At 47.1% G+C, this 18,653-nt stretch overlaps 1 protein-coding gene across 5 annotated transcripts in view; it reads right to left on the reverse strand.

The window, feature by feature from the left end:
* Utp25 (UTP25 small subunit processome component) overlaps positions 1–18,653 on the reverse strand; it is an 89,020-nt gene that overhangs the window by 39,418 nt on the left and 30,949 nt on the right. For 4 of the 5 annotated variants that reach the window (XR_008218131.1, XR_008218130.1, XR_008218129.1 and 1 more), the window contains exon 12: positions 9,861–10,119. The gene's annotated coding sequence lies outside the window, so the exon portion shown is untranslated. Of the gene's footprint in view, positions 1–4,361; positions 6,234–9,860; positions 10,120–18,653 lie in introns of those variants that run through there. The other variant, XR_008218133.1, reaches the window with a different exon arrangement.

Consider the following 18,653-nt stretch of genomic DNA (forward strand, 5'->3'; position numbering starts at 1 on the left):
TGCTGCCTTGTCCTTCTGCCACACTGCTGCCGTCCCTATCCACTAAGGTAGATTTTTACAAGGGGCCTTCATATAAGGTGGGTCACTGTCACTCACTGAGCTTTTCCAGTAAACACTCCTGGTGAACAGGCGGAGGTCTTTGGAATATAAACCCTGAGGTTTAGGTTGCTTGAGTGGAAATTTTTAAAAAGCAATTCCTTCAGCTGCAGATTCACACAAAATGTGATTTTCTTAATGCACGTGTTCCCACAGAGGCTAATAGATGGCCATTACCCGGCTCTGGACACAGCCTACTACTCAGTTTGATCCCAACACCACTAGCAAAAGCTCCATTTGCAACACTAGCAAACAGCTGGATTCATTATGTCCAGTTCCATGAACAACCAGATGGACTCTAATTGGCACAGACTCCGGGACTGCCAGCTGAGTGGCTGGTGTGGCCTCTGCCCTCCCACCACTCTTGTAGTGTCCCACCACTCAGAGTCATCATTTGCTGTTCATAGGGCAACATACAGCAGACTCATGACACCCCATGGTTTCCGAGACAAGGGAGAAGGCAAACAGGAGGCAGCCTGGGTTTAGGTGGAGAGAGGCAGTGTGTGGCAGGGGATGTGAGGCTTGACTTAGCTATACCTGCTGTCACTCATCACTGCAGGGCTGAGAACTGGGTCAGCAGATGCAGCCAGCCACTTGTGCCACTCAGACTCATACCAAAGGAGCAGACTCATCCTTATACCAATCTGGAATCCCAGAGACTCGGAAAGAGATGACATGGCCACACCATCCCTAACTCTGAATAGTTGAAACTGAGTAGAAGATATTCGGTGACAGTTCCTCAGTTAGAGGAGTGAGAACCTTGGAAAAGGTGCTTTTCACTCCTTCTCAGGCTTCCACGGGCCCTCAATGGAGCAGAAAGTGGCCCATGGACTCACGGGACTTTGTGCTAGTCACTTGTTCCATTTAACACAAGGTCTCGCTATGCAGCACTGACTGATCTACAATTCACTATGTAGATCAGGTTGGCTTTCAGCTCACAGAGATCTGCCTGCCTCTGCCTCCTGAATGCTGGAATTAAAGGCATGTGGCACTATGCCTGGCTGCATTAGCTCCTATTGTTTTATTGTTGTGGTAAAGCACCTAAGGGTTTATTTTACTTCACAGTTTTAGAGTAAAGTCCATGTGGTGGAGAATTCTTGGTAACAGGAGCTTGAGGTGGCTGATCACACTGTGTCTGCAGACAGGAAGAGAGAGAGATGAATGCTAGTACTCAGCTCAATTTCTCCTTTTTATTCAGTCTGGAACCCCAGCCTACAGAATGGGATCATCCACACTTAGCCTGGGTATTCCCACCTCAGTTAATCTAACCTAGATGATCCCTCAGACTTTGGCAGAAGTTTGTTCCCCTGGTGATTCTAATCCCATCAAATCTACCATTTTATCCTCCAGATGTGGTGGCACACACCTTTAATCCTAGCACTCTGGAGGCAGAAGCAGGGGATCTCTGTGAGTTCTAGGCCAGCCTGGTCTATATAGCCAGGTCCAGGACAGTCAGGACTACATTGTGAGACCTTGCCTCAATAAATAAATAAATAAATAAATAAATAAATAAATAAATAAATAAATAAATAAATAAATAAATAAATATAAAATCACGACTTTCTTGGCATTGTTACTTTACACCTTCCTACCAATCCCCAGACTGCTCAGAGGTAAAAAGAATTGTCCCACCCACCTGCACACAGCCCCATGCCCCACCATCTGCACATAGTGTGATGTTCAGTCTTCATTGCCAACTTAACTGGACTTAGAATCACCATAGAAACTCACCTCTGGATGTGTCTATGAGGGTGTTTCCAGAAGGGTTTAACTGAGGAGGGAAGACTTACCCTGAATGTGGATAGCAGCGCCATCCCATGGGCTAGGATCTCAGATGAAATAAAAAGAGAAAGATGGCTGGACAGGAGTATTCATCTCTCTGCTTCCTAACTGGACATGCTCAACTGTGGTGAGTCCACTAGCTGTCAACCATGGTGGGTCTAACGGTCATTAATTAAGCCATGTTCCCTTTGTTTTCACTTATGGGACTTGCTTGAAGCTCACCATGGACACCTGTCTTTACCGCCTATGGGGAGGTGACTCCTACCACACCTCCAAGACAAAGCTGCAGCTTTCCTGTTACATCATTATTAAGATCCCTGTCTATGGGGTAGTTAGGGTGGTCTCCTTCCTGGAAGAGGTGGAGGCCTTTTAGAAGCCATCTCTACCCACAATTTAGTACTGTTAATTAGATTCAATAATATATAAAAAAGGCAACAGTGCCCTTTGTATTTTCCTTAGGAAGGGCTTCCGAGAGTCCACCAGAGCCTGCAAAGACTGACCTTGTTTTCCTCAGAGCCCTGACCTCCCTCTTATCTGGGCAGCTTGGCTATCTCATGCCCAGATGCAAGCTCTCTTATTTACCTTCCTTAGTAAATAGGGAGCCTCAACATTTTAACCCTAACATTCCTTTTATTTTAGTTTTATGTGTATATGTGTCAGTGCATGTATGCATGCTACAGGAGGCCAGAAGTAGTCATTGGATCCCCTGGAGCTTGAATTACAAGTGGATGTGAATCAATCAATATGGATGCTGGGAACTGAATTCAATTGAAGAACAGCAAAGTGCTTTTAATGACCGAGCCATCTCTCCAGCCCCTCACATTGCTTTCAATATTGTTTATCATTTGTTGTTACCATAAGAATATCTAGATTTTCAGGCTTCCATATAGGAGAGGGGAAGATGACAATGAAAGACAGGTTTCTGCAAGGTCGAGGGTTGTGATTCCTGAGAATAGAGACCATGTGACTCATTAGTGCTATCACCTACTGTTACCGATGGACAGCCACCGAAATGGGAAGAAAGGGGAGGTACGGAGAGAGCAGAACAGGGCAAGTGCTTGGGGACAAACGATGGAGAGGAGAGAGGAGATGGAGGAGGAGGGAAGCAGAGAAACGGGAAATGCAAACGAGAAGGAGCTAGCAGAGCCCCATCTGTGGCTGTGTCCTGGTTGCTTGTGTGGTGAAGGACCTCTGAGAAACTGTAGCAAGGAGAAGCTTGTTCCCAACAGAAGGCAAACAAATCCAAACAGCTGCTGCCTCAGAGTGCCAGCAAAAGGGTGGGCCACGAGGTGCCGAGCCTCAGGGGAGAATATTGATTCAAGCCATAGATTTCTATTTCCTAGCAGGATGGCATCGTGACTCACAACAGAGAACTGGCCCTGGTCCATTTGCCTCCCCAAGGGACCCTGTGCCTAGCAGAGCAGGTCCATAATCATCGGGTAATCACAGGGGCCAAGAGACTAGTGCTGTCAGGATCATGAGCACTGATCTCTGTAGACTCAATACAATTAGAGTCTGTGCTTATCATAGAAGGCTTCAGTGGAATTTTCCCTGAAGCCAAGCTGATGTGGAAACTTGAGAGAGAGTTGGAGGACAGGAAGTAGCCAGTCAGCGCACAGCCTTCTCCAGGGTCCAGTGTTGCTGACTGCTGAAGAGTAAAGGGGTGGCCTCTGGGTACAGGCAACTCAAGAGACCATGAGGAAAGGGTTCAGGGAGTCTGAACAGAATCCAGGGCAGGGTCAGGCCAAGAACACAAAGTGGTTCCATTCAGTGACAACCCTGCATGCTCAGGCCAACCACAACGGCTCAGTTCCCAGAGGTTGGCATCTTCCATGCAGGGACTGCCCTGCTTATTCAAGCCAACCACAAGCACTCAGTTCCCAGCCAATAAAAGTGCTCACACTGTAGTGCCAGTTTCTGTCTATGTCAGCCGCAAAAACATGCTCCTGAATATAGAGTCATGCGAAATCCAGAAGCACCCAATGGTGCCCTTGAGACCTTGGGCCTCCACCTCCCCAGGCGTGAAGAGGGGAAAGCTTTGGTTTTGTTCATCGGCCACTAACTACATTCCCTGACTTTTACCTTCACCCTCCTGAAAGGTAGGAGTTACTGCCATCTCCACAAATGAGAAAAATCAGCCCGAGAGAGAGAGAGAGAGAGAGAGAGAGAGAGAGAGAGAGAGAGAGAGAGAGAGAGAGAGAGAGCCCTGCCCCTTGTCCAAGGTCACCCAAACTGCTTTGTGCTAGAGCTGATGGTGATACTCATACTCCAAGCACTGTGGCCCCTCCAGCTGCCCTAACCCAGTACTGAATGAGGATGGAGGATGCTTCTGTTCAGATACATGGAGGCAGGACCATTTCCCATCACATCTGATCTGCAAAAGGGAAAGCCTCCTGTTCATTTTTCAGTTAGCAAAAGCTTTTGTTTTATTTATCACAGTGGCCCAGAATGACCCTATTATACAGCAGGCTGCCAAGCACCAGTTGGCTCCCAGGTCTCCAGCAAACTGAGTTTTTATAAGGACTTGCCACTTGCCAGCTTTCCCGGGAACCTTCCCTGGAGCCAAGCACATTGCCAGAACACCATGGCTGTTTCTGTGGAACATCAGTGGTTACAACCTTGGAATTCAACCTCCGGCTTATTAAAAACAACAAATTACCCACCGTGAGAACTGCAGAGTGCATTCAGACGGAAAATGGCATATTTTTTATGATGTGATTTAATTAGGAGCAATCTCCCCATCCGCTCAGTTGTCAGAGTGAGGCCGAGACAGTGCTGAGATGAGCAGTTGGCCCCTCTGCCTCTGGCTCTTCCTTACTGATACCACCTCTTGGAGAAGGAGTAAAGTGAAACCACTTTGGGAAACCAATTCAGTCTGGGGGAGAAGACAGACAAGGCCCGAGGGTGATCTGCAGTTTTCAAAGGCCTTTGGCTGTCTGTTATCCAGCTGTGCTGAGGTACCCCAGCACAGAGGGGGAAGGGGCTTTGATACCTGTACCCCTCCTCTATTCCTTGCCCCTTCTGCATTGTGGTGATGGAGAAAACAAAATGAATTCCAAGGGTCCCTTTGATGGAAGTGTGTACATCTGAAGGATGTTTGCAGGGAGAAGCAGTGGGAGGCTGAACCCAGATGGGCTGAGCTTCATGGGCTGAGGCGTTTCTAAAATTGAGTTGGAAATGTGAGTTTTTAAAGTCTGATTTCCATTTTGGACCATTTGGTTTTGACATTTCCGTTGTATCCCATCACACTTCCAACATTCAAATAGATACTGTTCTAACATGTAGATAAATCTCATTCTACGTCACACACATGGGCCTTCATCCTCAACCCCCAGATTTGGAAAGAAGCAGGTAAATGTCCCCCCATGGCAACGGGAACCCTCTCTCCCTCCTTCCTTCCTTCTTCCTCTGTCTGTGGTGCAGACAGGGGGTGACCTTGTTCCTCAGATGTCGCCATCTTTTTTTTCTTTCCTTTTGAGACCGGGTCAGGGATCTTCCTGTCTCCACTTCCCCACACTGGGATTACAAGTATGCACAACCATGCCCCGCTTTAAAAGCAACACAACGAAAATCGTGGGTTCTAGGGTGTAAACTCCTGCTGTGTGTCAGGGACTTTACTGGAAGAGCTATCTCCTAAGTCCTGGAATGTTTTTATTTTTGCAATTTTCCTAGAATGATGGGTTCAGCATAAGCACCTGAATCTGTTACATGAGTGCACATCAGTGCTGGATCAAAGTTCTGGGCATTTCATTTGGGAAGAATTCATGGAGGATATGAGTTTTAAACAAAACTTGAAAAATTTTGACAGATTTGGGGCTTGCTCTATGCATATTTAAAATTTTTCCCAAAGAAAACGAGTCACAAGTTCTTTCTATGTACTTATGAAACGTACCAGTGGAAATGGGGTCCTTCAAAGGGAAGCATGTCAGGATCACCTTTTTGGAATATGTGAGGATGGCATGTGACTAGTTCCCTGATCCAGAACCAAGTTCACCAGATGCCTGCTCTGACTTCACCCTGGGCTCAGGGTCTATCTGGTGGGTCACAGAAAACACTTTTTTAAAAAATGATTATTTATTTACTTAGAAGAGAGCATCAGATCTCACTACAGATGGTTGTGAACCATCATGTGGGTACTGGGAATTGAACTCAGGACCTCTGGAAGAGCAGCCAGTGCTCTTAACCTCTGCGCCATCTCTCCATCCCCCAGAAAACACTTTTTAAAAAGAATAATCATACACATTTTATGAGTGTGACACTCTGGATGCCAGAGTGAAATCTGGTTCTTCCGTGGTTCAGTTTGACATATGACTTCAGAAGATGCAGAGTCCACTCTTGGGTCTTCCATTCACTGCCTAAGATAAAGCCTTCATTATTTTCTTATGTAAACATATTTTCCATTTTCTGTGCAATGAAAGCCTCAGGTAGGATTACAGCTTCTGTTGAGTCTATAGAGAAGACAGTCTGGGGTTCTAGCTCAATGGGAGAACGTGTGTACACACACACACACACACACACACACACACACACACACACACACACACACTGAGCGAGAGAGTGAGAGAGACAGAGAGACAGACAGACAGAGACAGAGAGACTCCTGTCCAAGTGTACTACCTGCTAGTCAACTAGACATGATCTGAGTTGAGCTACCTATCTGTCACCCTCCAGTGTCTCTGGGTGGCCGTTCAAGGCCTCACTAAGATGAGCCTATTGATCCATCCAAATTCGATTTTGTTGCAGGTTTCATGGGGAGGATATATCAAGCTGTAGTGAAATTTCAGAAATAAATATGTGAAAGACAAACCTTGGCAACAAAATTTGCTTGTGGTCCGAGTTACTCCCACACCATTGACCTGCCTTGTGGTCTGAGGACCTCCTTTACCATTGATGTGCCTCAGAGGGAAAGACAGACTTTGTGTAGTTGGGAAAAGAGCCTCCTGATGGTTCCTGCTCATGTGGAATGTTGTGTGTCGTTTCCTGACAGGAAGTTCCTGCTGCATGCTCTATCATGCCTGATATCATAAACGGCTCTTCCTCTGCAGCTGAGCAAGGCCTGAACTTTATCACTGATGGCCACTGTCCAGGCCCCCAGTGTAAGCTGTCAAGAGTCTTGCTGTGCAGGCCATTCCTGGTATGAGCAGGGGCTCTGAAAGCCCATACTCATCAATTCTCCTGGAATATATTTCTGATATTCCATCCAACTTGCACATTATGTTGCCATGTCCTGGAACCTGTTAGCATTTGAAATGTATATATAATGAAACAATGTTCTTTGCATTATTTATATTTAATGTGTCTCTGTGTATATACCATGTGTGTGTGGGTAACCATAGAGGTCAGGGGACAGTGTTGGATCCCCTGGAGCTAGAGTTACAAGAGGTTGTGTGCCACCCAATGTGGGTGTTGGGAAACAAACTCAGGTCCCCTGGAAAGGACGTAAAAGCTCTTTTGTACTGAGCCATTTCTGCAGCCCTGAACTGAAGTCAGACACGGCCCTTTAATCGGAAATCACAGTGACATTTGGTTGTGACCACTCTCATTTAGGCTGTGAACAATCTGATGTCTAGGATTTAGTCATTGTTAGATCCCCTAATGGGGAGAACAGGACCTGGCATATGGCAAGCTCTCAACAAATGCTGTCAAAATGCAATGAATCATTGGAGGAAAGGGAAAAAACGATATCTAAAATAATACCTAAACTGTTGGTGTGGTTATATTTAGACTTTCACTCAAATGAATTTAGTGTGTGTTATCAGAGGAGCTTACTGTTAGCCTGAAGGGACTAAAGTTTAAAGGACTTTTGGAGGCCACCTAGGCCTGGGACTGGCAAACTGTGATTGACATGTCTAACATGGGCTGCTGCCTGTGTCTGAAGATGAAGCTGCATCAGAGCACAGCCATGCAAAGCCTTTGCACTACAGCCATGTAATGGAGTAGAGGTGACTGAATGACCTGTTATAGTTTAGATATGCAATGTCCCACATAGACTCACGTGTTTGGAAGTGGTCCCTAGTTGGTGGCACTGTTTTGGGAGGTTGCAGAATCTTTAGGAGGCAGGAACTAGCTGGAGGAAACAGGTTGCTGGAGACCTGGACTCAAGGTTTGTAGCTTGGCCCCACTCCCCACCCCAGCTCTCTAGTTCCAGCTGCCCCATTATCCCACTACCACAGCTACAGAGCTGATCCTGTCTCCATGCTTTCTCCACCGTGATGGACCATGTCCTCCAAATCACGATCTAGAATAGATATTTCCTAAGCTGTGTCTGTCAGATGACCTATCACAGTGATGAGCAAAGTACCTACACACCTACAGAACGTCTCTACTCTGCCTTTCACTGACGAGGTTGGCCACCTGCAACTACTCCTCTGGGGCATGCAACAGAACTGAGGCTGTGGATGGGAAATGACTTGACTCAGGACTTTATCACCACTCTCTTCTTGCCTGTCTCTTTTTGACTATCCCTCCATGTTTTCCCAAGTCACAAGAACACACTTTAAAGTGCTGGTACAGAGGAAGCTGGAAGCTTCCCCCTGGGCTTGATCTACAAGCTGAAGAATCGATGGGTGCTGTCCTGTTTTCTCACTTATGTGACAGGACCTTCTTCTGAACCCCAGGTTGGTTTTCCTGAATTCAGGTATTACTGAGCATGCTGGGAGAACTGTGGCTTGCGTGCTTAAAGGCCTTCCCACAAGCCTCCAGGAGAAAGCTTGAATGAAGGGTGGAGTTGCATGACTGTCTCTCTGAGATATGTAGAGCAGGGATGGTGTTAAGGCACTTGCCTGAGTCCTACAGAGAAAGAGCTATACAGAGGTAGAGCTGAATTGTTCTGTAGGACTGTGGTGGTATTGTGTTCCCCAAAATATTGTGCACCCTAATAAACTTATCTGGGGTCAGAGAACAGAACAGCCACTAGACAGACATAGAGGCCAGAAAATGGTGGCACACACACCTTTAATCCTAGCCTTCTGGAGGCAGAGATCCATACGGATCTCTGTGAGTTCAAAGCCACACTGGAAACAGCCAGGCATGGTGACTCATGCCTTTAATCCTAGAAGTGATGGCAGAAAGCAGAAAGGTATATATGGTGTGAAAACCAGGAACTAGAGCTGGTTAAGCTTTTAGGCTTTTGAGCAGCACAGTTCAGCTGAGAGGCATCCAGTCTGAGGAAACAGGATCAGCTGAGGAATTGGCAAGGTGAGGTGGCTGTGGCTTGTTCTGCTTCTCTGATCTTCCAGCATTCACCCCAATAACTGGCACCGGGTTTGATTTTATTAATAAGACCTTTTTAAGATTTGTGTTATATAGGACTCAGGTAGTCACAGTGGCCATCACAGCGCAGGGGCTTTGTGGCCTTGGGGCAGAGGCTTTCACACCATTACATGGAGATATCTGTGGTTGTTACCTGTGGCTTACTAGGCTATAATATGATTCCTACAACAGAACCCAGTACAGGCATCCAGGATGGACCGGAGATAGACAGTGGGTGACGGTGACACCTAAGGACTATTTTACGCAAAATGCTACTAGGATGTCCTAGAACCAGCAGGGCACAGGGGGGGACATACTGGATGGTCCACAGCACTAATGAGAAAGGGGTGGGGGGGGGTTTATCAGACTGGAGAGTTCAGAGGCCAGGGGGGCTGAGCTGGAAATGTGTCCTTGTTTGGCTCCTGGGCTGGGGATGTGGCTCAGTGGTCAAGTGTGTGCCTGGCACGAATGAGGGCCTACGTTCAATCTCAGGTACCACAAAAACAAAGCAGGGGACAGTGAGATGGCTCAGTGGTAAAGGAGACTGCTACCAGGCCTGGGGACCTGAGCTTGATCCTCAGGACCCACATGGTAGAAGAGACCCAAATCCTGCCAATCCTCCCTTGACCTCCATGCATACACTCTGTGGCATGCACCCATACCCTACACACAAAATAAATATGTGTAATAAAAAATTTTAGGATGAAACAAGCAAGTGTGAAACCTCTTACCTACTTCTGCCAGTTTTCAAGTGCGCTAGACACAAATGTGGGCTCTTCCCAAGCATTCCCTCTGAGGCAAATGGTAAAACCGCCAGAACTCCATCGATGAGTTTATTAATCCTGGTTCAATAGGGCTGGGATATAGTCCAAGCTGACAAGCAATTCCTTTGCTGTCAGATTCTCTTGCCTGTAAGTAGAGTCAGAGTGGCTGATGGGATTGGCAAAGCCAACGTAGACTTGAGTAGGACCCAGAGAATGACTTCTGACCCTTGAGGGGAAAACAAAGAAATCAAACCCATGGTTAACAACTGGGACTCCTTCTGTAATGGGAAATACAGCTTGGAGATGTGGGAGGCGTGTCTGAGAGATGTAGGGCAATCTGCTCTGCCAGGCTGGTGCCTCTGAAGGAGCAAACGAGACGGGACAGGAGGAAGGGCAGTGGTTTGCTTTTTGGGCTAAATTGTTTGAAAATCCCTTTTCTGGGCTTATATGAAGTGAGGTGTGGTGACTTCTTGCTTCTTTGCTTCCTTGTGGATTTCTGAGATCATATCTCACTGTATAGTTCAGCCTGGCCTTGAATTCAAGATCCTCCTGCCTCTGCTTCCCAGTGCTAGTGTGTACCACTATGCTCAGAATTAGGGACCTTGTTTAGAAGCAAATATCTTACTAGGAATGAAGCTGTATATTTTTGCATTATTATTATTCAAAATATGAAACAAAAGCATTGCATGTATCATTTAATGCCAGTACCATCTATTAACAGGAAGCTGGCTGATCACATTTTTATCTATACACAGGAAGTAGAGACAGTGAGAACAGGAAGTAGGCCAGGCTACAAAAACCTCAAGACCTGCTCCCATTTAATTCCTCAGACAAAGCTCTGTCTCCTAAAGGTTCTATGACGTCCTAAAATAGGTGTTCAAATTCATGAGCCTATGGAGGTCATTACTCACTCAACCCCACAGTGGGTCTGTATGCTTTGCACGCCTATGCCTGAATCTTTACTGATTTATCTTCCCCCTTTGATCTATCCCTGTCCTGCACAACAGATAATGTGTTAAGTGAGCCTACCTATTTTTTATTTATTTATTTTTTAAAGATTTATTTATTTATTATATATACAGTGTTCTGCCTGAATGTGTCCCTGCAGGCCAGAAGAGGGCACCAGATCTCATCACAGATGGTTGTGAGCCACCATGTGGTTGCTGGGAATTGAACTCAGGACCTCTGGAAGAGCAGTTGGTGGTGAGTCTACCTATTTAACTATATGAGAATCCTATTTTGATGGATGTATAGCACTTCCTCTTCCACAATGGGCTTCCAATTTTATAAGAATCCGCTCTATGCATTGTAATGAGTTGAGTTTGTCTGGCTTCCATTTCTTAGCTGGCAGATTTACGTTCTTTGTTAAAAAAAAATAACAAGGAGCCAAGAGTAGTACCCCACACCTTTAATCCCAAAATTTGGGAGGCAGAGGCATGTGGGTCTCTGTGAGGCCAGCCTGGACTGCATAGAGAATTCCAGGACAGTCAGGGATACATAGAGAATTCCAGGATAGTCAGGGATACACAGAGAAACCTTGTCTCATAAATAACTAAGTGGAAAGAAGAGGCAAGGAGATGTTTCAGCGGTTAAAGTAACTTGCTGCCAAACCTTAAGACTGAGCTTGGCCCCTGTAACCCACCTGGTGGAGGGAGAGAACTGATTCCTACAATTCTTTCAAGTTGTCCTCTGACCTCCACATGTTCCCTGTGTGTACATACACATGCACACAACTAAATAAATATAACTTAAAATTTTAGAACAATGACTCAAAAGACAGTTCTTTCTTGGTCCACTTTTAAGTGTTTTGCTCCTGTAAGTTGTTGAATGCCCTTCTGGTCCCAGGGTTGCTCTGGTCACTCCATCCATCACAGGAGAGATTGTACTGCCCTTGTGAGGGGTCATACCACGTGTGTTTTCTAATGGCCGTCTGCACCAAAACACTGCTGTGCTATGTGTGGGCCATGAAGCCATTTTGAGCTTTGAGTTAATGTGATTTTATTCTAGGATCTATCAAGGAAGAGTAGGGCAAAACGATGGTGGCAGTTGTAACAAGCTCCAGCCCTCTTGGCTCCCACCCAAAGTACTTGCCAAGGAGATTGATATTCTCTCCAGCCACCGTCTTGTTCGTCATTGCTGCCTCACAGGACTGTCTATCATTCCAGAACTGGCTCTGGCCCTCTCGATAAATCAGCCCACAAGCTGGGTATGTAGAATGAAAACTCAGAAAACATCCCTACATTATGGGCTCAATCCCCCTCATGACCTTGGTTTCACATCAGGACCAGAGGTGAATCCAAGTCAGGAGGGAGGGAAGTGTGTGTGTGTGTGTGTGTGTGTGTGTGTGTGTGTGTGTGTGTGAGAGAGAGAGAGAGAGAGAGAGAGAGAGAGAGAGAGAGAGAGAGAGAGAGAGAGAGAGAGAGAGAGAGAGAGAGAGAGAGGTGATGTGTGTGTGGTGCAAGAGGAGAGGAGCAGTTCAAGCAAGAGCCCATGGGCCCATCTGAGTTCCCACCCTTGAGCAATGCTTTAGACCCGTTTCCCTGTCATGTCAAGGCCAGTGTGTTCAGTGTGAATGCAAAAGGCCAAGCAGGATCGGGCCCACATGTTGATTTGGACAAGAGGCTAACAACTAGGGGTGGGATAGAGGGTGGATACAAACATCACGGTACTTCTGCCAAACCACTCTCTAAATGGAGCCCAGCTGGGCTCCAGGCCCTCCTATCCAGAGAAGGCCGGCTGGAGCTGCAGGATGGTGGCTGGCAAGGATTCTCCCAACGCTGTGGATTACTAAAGGGTTTCCTGAGCTCTAGCTCCAGCTGCCTCCCAGAAGAGTCCTTGTTCTCTGCCCTGTATCTTGTGGTTGTTCCTTTATGTTCATGTCTGGGCTTCATCAACAAACCCCCCGCCCCGCCCCGCCCCGCCCCGCCCCTGCCCTTACTTTCCACAAAATAACGGTTCGCACAAGGAGACAAGGAGGTTTCTGTGCAGCAGCATGAACTATTTAAAACTGAGTGGTAGACATTCCTCTTTGTAAGTCTTCTGGCTACCCACCTTCCTGCCAAAAACCCCTCTTCACTGTGTCCTTGTGGGGAAGGGCATGTGCACTAGTTGTTAGAAGCATGAGGACCCATCTCTAGGGCTGTGACACCAGTCTGTTCCCCATGGACTGTGGACAGCAAGTCATACTTGCTGCCTCATTCTTCTCTTGTGCAAGGGAAGCTAGCCAGCATGAACAGCACGAGGTAGTTGGAGGCACACAAGGAAATCACCTGTCTTTTGGGGATACAAATAAAAACTGAGATGAGAAGGGGTGGAACCAACAATTCAAGTGTTGATCTTCAGAGAGCTGCCTAACTGCTTGGGAAAATGGAAGCAGAGAGCTACATCATGACGCGGCAGTTAACCCCAGGTACAGACATGAAAGAAATGGAAGCATGCACATACAGACACACTTACCCCTCAAAGTATATAGCAGCATTGCTCACAACCACCCAAAGGGGGACAATCCAACAGCCACCATCGGCCAATGGATGACTAAGTGTGTTACGTATCAGCTGGAATTCCAACTAGCCACACCAAGAGTGAAGCATGGATGCAGGCTCTAACTTGGGAGATCCTTGAAACAACACGCCAAGGGGAAGAAGTCTTGACAGCAGGCCACATTATTCTAGTCACATAAACCCAGAACAGGGAAACCCAGCTGGCCAGTGATTGCTTAGGGGTGTCTGGGAGTGGGTAAGGAGGTAGCTAGAGGAAATATGGGTTCTTTCTTTCTTATTATATGTGGATGTGAGGGTGCATGCACGTCATAGTACATGGGAACCTTGTAACTAAGCAGTTAGTTCTCTGCTTCCACTGTGGGATCTAGGGATTTGCATGTCTTTATCCTCTGAGCCATCTTGCCAGCCCTGAGGGTGCTTTCTGAAGCGACAAACATATAAAATTGGCTGTGCTGATGTTTGCACATATGTGGGAATATTCTTTAAACAAACAAACACTGGTTATATGGGTTTTTTTTTTTTGTTTTATTTATTTTCAGACAGACTCTTGCTTTGTAGCTCTGGCTAGTCTAGAATTCTCTATGTAGCCTAGGATGGCCTCAGCCTCCTGAGTACTAGGCACAGGCATACATTACCATGCTTAGTTTGGTTGTATCCTTTTTCCCCCCTCGAGACAGGGTTTCTCTGTGCAGCCCTGGTCATCCTGGAACTCTCTGTAGACCAGGCTGGCCTTGAACTCATAGAGATCCACTTGCCTCTGCCTCCCAAGGGCTGGGATTAAAGGTATGCACCACCACCACCACCACCACCACCGGGCCTGTACACTTTTAATGACTCACTAATTAGGTGATTTGACAGTGCTGAGGACTGAACCCAGGACCTTATGTGTGTCAGGAAAGCACTCCACCACTGAGCTGGATCTCCAGCCTGGTTATAATCCTTCAATGGGTGAGTTAGAATGACATGGTATGGAAACTGTATTTCACCAAAGCTGTTTTCTAAAGACGAGACACATATTTATACTGTAACCAGGCCCAGCACACAGGGAAGCTCAGGGCCCTGAGAGGAAACAGCTGGCACACTGAAATGAGTTATTACAGAGATTAATGAAAGTCTATTCATAAAGATGTGGGCAGGCTATAGGTGCCCAACCAGAGATGAGGGAGAGTCCTGGGGGGAGGAATCCAGACAGTGCTGTGGCACACAGGGCTGCCTTCCAGGAGAAAGCAGCTACTGCCCACGGCAGCCCAGCAGAATCACATACAACTCACAACCTCCATCTATGGTAGACCCCACCCAAAGCCTGAAGACACGGAGTCAGCCTTGTGGGGAACACGGGACAGTTATGACAATCTTGGCCACCATTCAGCTTCCTTTGTTCTGTCCCCTCCCACAAACCCCACTATGGGGCTAGGCTTGGGCACCATATGTTCTAATAAGGAACTTCTTGATTGTACCCAGGTGAGGTGGCTCACACATGTAACCCCAGCACTTGGAAGCCTGAGCTACAGAGTCAAACGGCACAAATGAAACTGCTTATCACAATGCTTGAGTACTTTCCTGGAGGAAAATCCTTGCAGGCTTCTGCAGATGCCCTGGGTTTTCTTCTGGAGAAAGCAAGGACTACAGAACTTTCCCCAGCTGCTCAGAGCGGAGGTGGGAGAGGGGTGGGCAATGGGACAAACTGGACTGGGACCTTGGCTCTGCAGGGCGGGTAGAGAAAGTACCAGAAGTCCACACCGGAAGGAGGCAAATTCTCCACTTCCTGTTCTAGTAACATTTGCTTCTCTAGGGTCACTTCTTCTGGAAGTATGGTCTCCTTCCTCAGCAGTCTTTTTTTTTATATTTGCATTTGGATCAGTCTGGGTGGACGGAATTGTACCCCTGTCTGTTCTACACTGAAATCCTAACCTTCAGTGCAACAGCTTAGAGTCTTTAAACAGCAATTGAAGTAAAAGGAGGCTATTGTCCTCATGCTGTGTCTTCATAAAGCAAGCGCAGGGCACATACACACACAGAGGGACGACTGTGGGAGGATGAACACCTTCGAAGACTGCAACTGAAGGTTCTGGCTGCTGAACCCGCCCAGCCTGCATTCTTTGTTATGGCAGCCCCAGAAAACCAATGCACAAACACCCTGGTGGAGGTTCAGAATCAAGCAATGCCCTCTGTCTAGACAGCAAGGAGGTTAGTTCTGCATGCAGAATTCTCCCTCCTGGCTAGCTGAAACAATGTCAATTATAGTTGGGAGTTCTCCTCCGGATTTGTAGAGACCCTGAGTGTGGGCCCAGACTCTAGGGAAGGTGCCTGACCTGGCCTTTGGTCACTGGTCTGACTACTCATCACCTGGAGCTCACTGCAGCCACTTTCCTGCTGGGTCCCATTTGCGACCGGGGCCTTTGCCATGTCCCAGTCTGGACAAAGTCCACAAAACTCTCTGACCCCCTCACCCCACCCTCAGTCCTCAAGACAGCATCCTATCTCCAGGCTCTCTCCGCAGTGCTCCCTAGGCAACAGGAAGAACTAGTTAAGTCTTGGAAATATGATGTCTACAGCAATAAGAGCAGCATTGTACCTCAGTGTACATGTCGCTTTGCTTTGATACAGTTCAGACAGATGTTTAAGGCAGTGCAGCTGGGTTCTGCCACCTAAGGAGCTAGGAACTGCTTGGTGTTTCCTGTGAGTCTGAGACCCCCATGGGCACAGATGAGACTGCTGGGTTCTCGCTTTTCCTGACCCTGGGAGTCAAGTCAGGCAGCCAGATTTAGTCTTTGCCTCAGGTTTCCTAGCAGGGAACCAAACTGGTGCTGGGAGAATGATGCACAGGTGTGACACCCACCTCCCGACCTGCTGTGGCTGGAGGTTGTCATGGAAACAAAACCCTCCACTTCCAGGGTGTAGGTAGCCACCTTCTGGGACCTGTGTTCAGGGCCATGAGCAGCCTCTCACTAAGAAGCCAGAATTCGCTTTGTGCAGGCACTGATGGCTCTGTAGGGCAGAAGGACCAGGCGACTCAGTTCCCCTCTGCTGGTCTTCGCATGAAAACGCCTGCCAGAAATAAAGCCTCCTGCCCAAGTCTGTTTTGTTTTGTTTGAAAACCAAGTATCTCTGTCCAGAATGTTTTCCCCTCCTATCAGCCTCTATCCTGTTTAATACACACACACACACACACACACACACACACACACACACACACACACACACACACACACACACCATGCAGGAATGACCCATTTTGTTTGGAAAGTTTTTCTTGGTACTGATTAGAGGTGGTGGGAGACCTATGAGTGTCCACCTGTGTTCACAGAGGACGCACCATCTTCACGCTCACACAAAATCCGTGCAAAATAGAACTTTGTGTGTGTGTGTGTATGTGAACGTACGCCACATGGGAGCAGGTCCTTCAGGAGGCCAGAAGAGGACATTATCATTCTTGTTTGGGTGATAATGTCAGCTTTCTTTGGTATATTTGGGGAGCTCTTCTCGATGGAGGACAATGATGGTGGGCAGGACCCAGTGTCCCCAGCTACTAGAAAACTCAGGTGAACTTCAGGAAAGTCTGGAGAAACAACTGTAGGGATGGAGGACTGCAGCATGGTGGCAGAGACTATCTCTCAAAGAAGCCTTGGGGGTGCTCAGAATTCAGCAGAGGTTCTAGATCAGATCTCATTCTTCACTGTGATGCATCTGCTTCTGCCATTTACCAACACCCAAAATCAAACACACACACAAACACAAATGCACGCACACGACTTTTTGAGACAGGGTTTTGCCCTTGGCCCTGGCTGGCTTAGAACTAGCTATGTAGACAAGGCTGTTCTCAGAATTGTGGCTATCCTCTTGTCTCTGCCTCCAAAGTACTGTGATTATAGGCATGTGCCACCATCCCCAGCTGATATTTTATATGTGTGTGTAAATATTTTAAGATTGTGTGTTTGTGTGAACATATGTCACATGGGAGCAGGTGCTTCCAGAGGCCGGAAGAGGTCATTAGATCCCCTGGAGCTAGAGTTGTAGGTGGCTGGAGGCCACTCAATGTGGGTGTTCGTAAGTGCTCCTAACCACTGAGCCATCTCTCCAGTCCCAAAATTAGGTTCATTCACCTCCCAATTGTTTCTTTCCCTCTCACTCATGCTGACATGTCTGTCTCTTCCACCACCATGTGCTGCAGGATATTTGATTGCACTGTGACATCCCGAGACCGTTAATAAAGTTAACCTTGAATTGGGATTCTAGCTGACCAGGATTAGCCATAGAGAAGCCATGAATATGGATAGAAAGACACACAGGAAGGAGAAGGGAGGGACTTTGAAGTCTCTTTGATCTGGGATGCGTGGAGAGAGAGGCGCTTGCTGCGTCTCCAGTTTAAAAAAAAAAAAGGAAGATCAACTGGCTGCTCCTCTGCTTCTTTGATCTGTCAGGTTTTCACCCCAATATCTGACTCCTGAGTCTTTACTGGTAATAGAACAGCTTAGATAAACACAACAGCCATGAGCTAAGTGGAAGGGTGGGAAGAGGGTGGTGGTGGCGGCCAGGCTGGGCCGGGCCTGAGGCTCTGGGAGCAGCAAGGCCAAGGAACCCAGAGGGAGCTCTGGACTACACTTGGTCCCACTGCCACCTGGTGTTTGTAATGCGTAACACTTTCAAGCCTCCTCACCCTTGAAATCTGCAGTGAGGCATGCTCAAAATCTTCTTTCACATAAAAAGTACAAATGTGGTGGCACGCACTGTAGCAGGATTCTTAGAGAGTCTTATTAATAAAATCAAACCTGAGCCAGGTATTGGGGTGAACTGGAAGATCAGAGAGACAGAACAAGCCACAGCTAACCTCACCTGGCCAACTTCTCAGCTGGTCTTGTTTCCTCAGACTGGAAGCTTCTGTGTCCTCATCCCAATGGCTCTCAGCTGAACTGCTGCTTGAAAGCCTGAAGGTTAACCAGCTAAAAACTTAACCAGCCAAATGTTTCTAGTTTCTGGTCCTCACGCCTTATATACCTTTCTGCTTTTTACCACCACTCCCTGGGATTAAAGGCATGAGGCACCATGCTTGGCTGTATCCTTGAACAGATAGATTTCTACCTCTGGAATGCTAGGATTAAAGGCTTATGCTACTACTGCCTATCATCTACGTTTAATATTGTGCTTGTTCTGTCTCTGACCCCAGATAAGTTTATGAGTGTGCACAATATTTCGGGGAACACAATACCACCACATTTCCCCTCTTTTTGTCTAAAATTTAAAAAAAAGTTTATTACTAATA

The sequence above is a fragment of the Peromyscus californicus genome, unplaced genomic scaffold (assembly GCF_007827085.1).
Source record: "Peromyscus californicus insignis strain IS unplaced genomic scaffold, ASM782708v3 Scaffold_14__1_contigs__length_90479793_seg_2, whole genome shotgun sequence".
NCBI classification, from domain to species: domain Eukaryota; kingdom Metazoa; phylum Chordata; class Mammalia; order Rodentia; family Cricetidae; genus Peromyscus; species Peromyscus californicus.